This window comes from Apis dorsata, unplaced genomic scaffold (genome assembly GCF_000469605.1).
Source record: "Apis dorsata unplaced genomic scaffold, Apis dorsata 1.3 scaffold_963, whole genome shotgun sequence".
NCBI classification, from domain to species: domain Eukaryota; kingdom Metazoa; phylum Arthropoda; class Insecta; order Hymenoptera; family Apidae; genus Apis; species Apis dorsata.
In genome coordinates this window covers 58,618-65,916 of record NW_006264070.1, presented here as the reverse complement: position 1 = coordinate 65,916, position 7,299 = coordinate 58,618, and the positions used below count along the sequence as shown (strand labels likewise).

Here is a 7,299-nt window from a genome sequence, read left to right as displayed (position 1 = left end):
TTTTTTTTTTTTTTTTTTTTTGCGTACACGTATCGTAAAAACGCGCAGATTTATGCCTCGATTCTCGATGAATACGTCTAACGACGTCGCAGGATATTCATTACGATCGTTAAATACCATAGAATCGATTTTTCAATTCGGTATACGACTGTGCATCGAGTCTTTTCGTGTTTTGTTGCATTGTAAGAGTGGCAGAAGTAAGAATGTTAAATATTTTCATGTTTTGTTGCGTTTTACTGCATCACGAGAGAAAATCCTCGTAACGAAAAATTTTTGAAGCGTTAAATTTTATGATGAAAAGATTGCTTGTTTTATAAGAGAAGGAGCAGGAAAAAAAAGAAAGGATTTTTAAAAATTGTAGAAATTAAATTGAAACTTGAAATTTTATCGCTCGATGCGAAATAATAAATTTATCTATCATTTCGTTTAGAAAGGAATGAGAGATGCAATGATATGAATAACTGCACATTCGATAATGAATGAAAATTCATTGCAAATAAATTATACTCTATAATTTTTTATATACTCCAATTAAAAACGTTAACCTTTTCAACATTTTAATTATTAAAAAAGTAAAAATCCTCTTGATTATTTTATACTTCTATTTACAAAAGAAAACACATCCTGTAAAATCTGAATATATTGACGTTGAAAATTATTCCAATTTCTATCATCGTTCTTGGAAAATTTAACTGAACGAAGAACAGGGAAAATAAAATGAAAAATAAAGAAAAGGAGGGGAGGGGGAAAGGGAAGAAAAGGAGACAAACGTCGTAAGACCTTGACGACGATCGTCGGCCTTATTCTACAAGTATGAAGGTGCAACTTCCAAGACAAAGCAATAATTAACAGTAGCTAAGTGCATGAGTCGACACCGAGTTTTTCTTCATCTTCGTTATTTTTGCCTCTTCCACGTATGTAGCGTATACCCGAAGAATCAAAGAACATTAAGCGATGTAACAGTCCCGATTCCGCTGGTAAAAGGAGTTTTAGTACTTTCTAACCACAGTCTTGGGCTACAATTAAACCCCCATAAAACCTCGTCATAACTTTTTTAAAAGCCACCGACCACTCTCCTGTGCATATCCAGCTCCCTTCGTTTACTCGGCAAAAACCACGTTATATTGCATCCTTAATGAAGCCTCGAGACGTTACCGGTACCGACGTCTTTCGTTCGATTCTAAACTGTTTGTTTTGATTTAGCCCCCTCTTCTATCGTTCTATCGTTCTATAATAATATTTACGAAATGTCGAATGCGGAATACGGGAGTAATAGCAATTCGGCTGCGTAATATGTAAGTTGTTTTAAAATCATTCCAAACGATTTTTGATTATAATTTTAAGAAAATTGTTAATTTTTAATAAATATTTATGTAATGTGATATATTGTAAATTAATATAAATTAATATTTTTGTGTAGTTTTCAATTTGTCGTTAAAATATTATAAATATCGTGCAATTTATAGAATAAGAGATAGAATAATGATAAAAAATATGTTAAATTCTTGGAATAGGAAAGAAAAGTTCTTTTAAACTATTCAGTTTCGTTGTAGAAAATAATAATAGCTAATAAAATAAAGATTTGCATTATGTTAAAGAATATTCTACGTTAAAATTAGGAACACATAAGTAAATTATCGAACAAACAAAGATTCTCTTTTATACTTTCATTAATATTTCTTCTTTTAATCATTTTTTAATCGATTAATCGTAGAGCAATAATCAATAATTTAGTCTCTACATATCTTATAATAAATTTTTATCTAACGATAAAAATCAAAAGAAAATTTCAAGAGATCACAGTCATTCGATTTCGATTTCAATCTCATATCTAGTTGTCTTGCATTTATTTGTAGATTTAATCGAATAGATTATTTTGAACAAAAATTTCATTCCAATTTTCTCTGTCTTCGAGCCAATTTTTCTAGATCTCGAAACAGACAGCGAACACACAGTGACGTGACGCGAAAGGGAGATAGCGATTGGTTAAGGGACGTTGTAAGAGGACGGAGAAGAAGAAGGTTGAAGAAAGTTGAACTGACAACCAGCCGTGCTTCGAGGCTTTGGCGTCGACTGACGTTTACAGCTCGGATCGGTTGACCTAGCGCCATAGTAAAACTTGAGAAGAAATACAAGCGAATTCTCCATCGACAATTAAAGTCATACATGCGAAAATACAACCAAACTTCTATGAAATACGACATCTGTTGAGCCGAAGTTACAATTACCAAGGTCCATCCAAGATGCGTGTTTCGTGATGTTTCGTAATGAAAAGATTTTCATCGATAATTCCTCGTGGTGGAATTCCGAAGAAAAGATACGGTTTGATTACGATTATTTCTCAATCGTTACAATTTTTGTCGTTGCTGTTAATAGTTCTTTCGATTTTCCATTTTCGAGAATAAGAGAAAGAAATTTTTGATCGATGATTTGTTTTTTAATTTGTTGAGCTTGAATTATTAAGAAATCTAGAATTTGTATTATCGTTACTGGATTGCTTAGAGATCTTAAAATGTAGAAAGATTGAGTTCACGTTGTGTATTGCTTAGAGAAAGAAAAGGAAATTCGATTGAATTTTTTATTTGAAAGACAAGGAAAGCATGAACGTAAGTATAAAATATTACAATAAATATAATATGATTTTTAAAATAATAAGTGAATAGCTTTTATGCTTTATTAAATTTTAAAAGATAAGAATCATTTGACACAATATTACAATTTCTTTTATACAACAATTTTATTGCATATTTGTGTATACAAAATCTTTAAAGGATATTTTTATGCCAAAGAATTAAATTATAACAGAAAAAATTTTTAATTTTTTTTTAAGTTTCTCATAAATTGCAAGAATTTATTTTTAAAAATTTTAGAATAGAATATCATCAATCAAGAAATGTACAGGTTGTTAATATATTCGTAGAACTGAGCTAGAGGCCAAAACAAACACAAAGATTAATATACAAAAATATCGGTCAAGGTTTATTTATTAAGTTATAAACAATTTAAATTTGAATTGGATAAAGTGAGATAGAGACAGAGTGATCTTACTCTATCTTCATCTCGCTTCGTCTAACACAGATTTCAATTGCGTTATATTTATAACTTATTGACCAAATAATATACCAACTTTTGTGTTTATTTTGGCCTCTAAAACGGATTCTCTAAAAATGTTCCATGAATATATTAACATCTTGTACAAAAAATATATAAAATTTTAGTTTCATGTAAAATTGAGAAAGAAAATAAATAAAAGAATAGACTTAGTTTAGATTTTAAAAAAAAATACACGTTCATGACTTAAATTCAATAATTAAATATTTATATTAAAATACAAAGTAAAATCAAAAAATGAAATTTGAATCTTTAATGAATAGAAATCAATGATAAGAGTTACATTTTAGTTAAATATTATTTCAAATATTTGCACTTTACGGTCTTTTATCCTTTTTATACAAAGTGAGAATTCGGGAAGCACTTACCACTGGACAATAAACTTCCACCCACCACAACCACTATTTCCATTTCAGTTATGTGCTTGAACGTTTCCTTCTCTTTCCTTTCTTATAAATCCTCCTATTTACATTCGCTTCATTTTTCCTCATATTGATATCTTTAGATCATCCTGTAATGTCCTTTTTTAAATAGCCCAATCTTTTATCTCTCAATTATCAATCTTTTTTATCACCAATTTTGTTCTCTAAAGTAACATTGTTGTCGTCAAAATTTCAAAATAAAGAATCAAGCCAAATTAAAGCGTAAACTTTTACGCACTTTTTTTTCTTTATTTCTCTGTCCATTGACAAAAAGATACAATATTGTCTTGTTAGTATCTTTATTGTGTCGTTTTTAACTTCTTCAACGTTTCTAACGACACGTCGTTAAAGAAGAAAAAAAAAAGAAAAAGTTATATAGCCCGTGTCTTTCTCCGTGGAACGCGTACCTTAATAAAACCGCTTAAAAATATGGCGAGTGAAAAAGAAAGAAGAAAAGGGACCAATGGATAAAAAAGGAATTGAAGTCTTAAAAGGAATCCGACTATGGTATTCCTAGCGTTTCGCAACTGCAAAGAAGTGGAAAGGGAGAAGAGGCAAAAAGGAAGAAAGATTTCACATGTATCATTGCACTAAGTAAAGTAATGAAAACGAATCGTAAAGTTACGGGGACAAATTTGTGAAGAAGAACGGAACTCGAAGTATGTCGCGAACGTACGTGTAATGTTATATCGTGATATCAATCATAAATATTAAGAGATTTCGATTTGTAATAATCGTCAAGATATTTCGTTGTTTCAATTAATTGGATAAATTTGTATATTTTATACAGGCGTTTAATTTTAAAAACTATACAGTAGAAAATTTTAGAAAACCAAACGTGTCTGAAATTTTTATTATTTGTTCTTTTATATCGTTTCTTTATAATTTGTTGTTATGTAACAATTTTGAACATTGAACTATTTCAATTTATCAATAGGATCACATTATTTCTCGTCTTTATTATCTTCTATTTACAAAAATAATTTGAGAAATCAATTCGTATACAGAATTGATTTTTATTAAAAAAAAAAAAAGTACATTTACACTTTTACACGTACATTCGTATATAATCGAGATCGGATATTGAAATTTAATGAAAATAGAAAGAAATTTTCCATTACGACTTAGTTCCAATTTCACTCCACGTTAAAATTATATTCCTTCTCAGCCACTTGTATCACCCCTATATACTTTAATCACTCTATAGAATCACGAGAAACGGAGAACAAGTCCCACTAAATAACAGCGGCCATACGTCAAAATTTGAGTATTTTATGAGCCGCAACGGTCGACCGGGTTCCAAAGAAAGACACGCGATTTTCTGAACGCAGAAGCTTCCTGGAAGGACCGCGGGATTGTTAGACGGAAGACGGTGGTTAACGCGTACCCTGCTTCACATATTTATTTTCGGCATCTTTATGCACGATCACGAATTGGTTTTAAGGATCCACTCGTTGGACACGGTCAGGGCTATCGAACATACACGGACGCAGATTAAGACAGGTCTTTATGAAGAGGGGTGGAGGACATTCGAAACGTCTACGAAAATCTTTCGAGGCGTCTATCCGACAGGGATACGGGGTCGGTCTTTATCGCCGCGATGCTTTTCCAACCGTAAGTACGTTATACGTCGACGAGACTCGTTTTACGACCTGGCCAAGTTTTAGTGCCGAACGAGGTTCCGCTTCGCTAGGATTTTCTGACTTTAACCTTTACTTCATTCCTTCCCTGTGGATATTTACGCGGATGCCGCCGATCTACGTCTATGGGGCTGAACTATTGTGCGAATATGATTCGTCAAGGTTTATAAAAAATCATTGAATGAATGGATTTTTCGTTATGGATGAACGTGTGGAAATGTTTTATCGATCATCGATAGAAGGAAATCGAAAATGAATTTTTTTTTATCTTTGCCGAATTGTTATCCTTTTTTTTTTTTTTAATTTGTGACTTCCTTTTTTTATTAAAAGGAATCTCGATTATATACGTTTGTATAAAAAGAAAGTTATTGTGATTTTTAAAAATTATTTTGAAGTTTTATCCAAACGAGATATATTATTATTTATCCAAAATTTTTATTTCTTTTTTTTTTTTATTATGCACGCATAAAATTTTATTTGTATTATTATTAGTTTCTGCATATTTCCTTAATAGTAAAATTATTTCATAAAGGAAATAATGGAAACAATTTCATGTTTTATGAAGCATAAAAAAATGATTCATGGATATAAATAATCAAGCATTCAATTAAAATGTTTCATAAAAAACGGAAGTTCCGATATTAATTAAGAGTAGAAAACAGTGGAAGCGAGTAATTAATCGAGTTACACATGGAAATATCTTTCGAAGCAGAATATTACTCGATGCATTCATTTCTCTTTATGAGATCTTTACATACAAATCGAAATTAATATTATCGCGAAACACTGCTGATTTTAATCAATTTTCTCCTATAAATTATTGCAAAATTATTTAGGAGTTATTAAAATTCTTTCTTAATTCAACCATTCAATTTCAAGACTTTAAAATTACGAAACATGATATATATTACAAGCATTATTCTTTAATTATTCATCTTAATTTAAATTTATTATAATTCATCTTTTTGTACAATTGAAAGTCTCAATTACTTACAAAATCATCGACAGAAGGTATCCAACATCGACTCGATCAAATCTTCTTGCTTTTTCGCGCCATTAAGATACGAAAACCCAAACTAAATAGAAGAAAGACAAATGGAGCCCAAATGCGTCCTGATAATACGTATATCCCATAATCTATATCCCATCCATCGGTGTGTGATGCACCTTGAGGAGGAACCATCGTGTCTAGACTTCCGAAAAAGTCAGCAACGACCCTCTGCCGCCGTGGTGGAGCAGGAAACCGGGTCTGGCCGGGTGAATGGCGGGTGGGTGCTCGTATGAAAACTAAGTCCGGGTTTCATTTGACTGGCTTTACGAGGGAGACATAAAATGGATTTTACTGTCGGCTAGTTCGCCAGTTCTCGAGTTGGTAACATTGCTTTAGCGAGCATAATACAGCCCCTTGCCTTCCCTCTCTTTCACCTCCTGTTCTTCCTCTTTCGTCACTCCTCCTCTTCTTCTCTTTCTCTTCCGGTTTCACTATTCTTTTTTTCCTCTCCTCCTCATCACGACGTTTCGTTGTCGTTCAAACGCACGCGTTTTTCTCCCCTTTCCCTCCCTCGCCCTTTCTCCTCCCCATTCTCTGTCTCTTCCTTTCCGACTGTGTTCATCAGTCAGAGGGTCCTTAAAGTCTTCGTGACAAGTTTCCGCTGGAAATTTTTCGAGCATGAGAAATGTCTCTGCCGGTGGATTTAATATCCGCTGGATAAGACGGCGTGCTGGTCGTTAACGCTACCTTTAGATCCGCTTCCTGTTCTGTTTTGGAAACGGTTGCACCCCTTGTTGCGAATCGTCTCTTCCTCGGTTAACAGACGCCATTAAACTTGTCTTTAATCCTACATCGCCGTTTAATGGTCTCCTGTTTGGACAAAACTTATAGATATATTAATTTACGATATTGATCTTCTTTTTTTTTATTTTATTCTATCGTTGTTGTTTCTTCTAACAATATGCAAAATATATCGATATTGATATAAGGAAATCAATTGAAATAAATTTTTTTCAATTCAATTCAGAGTTGATTTCGAAAATTTTCCATGTATATTTTGATTACATGCACGGAACAATTATACTCTCTGGATTAAATTTTTACGAATGTATTTTGCATTTTTCGAACATCTTTG

At 32.1% G+C, this 7,299-nt stretch overlaps 1 protein-coding gene across 2 annotated transcripts in view; it reads left to right on the top strand.

Moving 5' to 3' along the window:
* LOC102670591 (protein doublesex-like) overlaps nucleotides 1-7,299 on the top strand; it is a 92,066-nt gene that overhangs the window by 80,734 nt on the left and 4,033 nt on the right. The window lies entirely within an intron of this gene.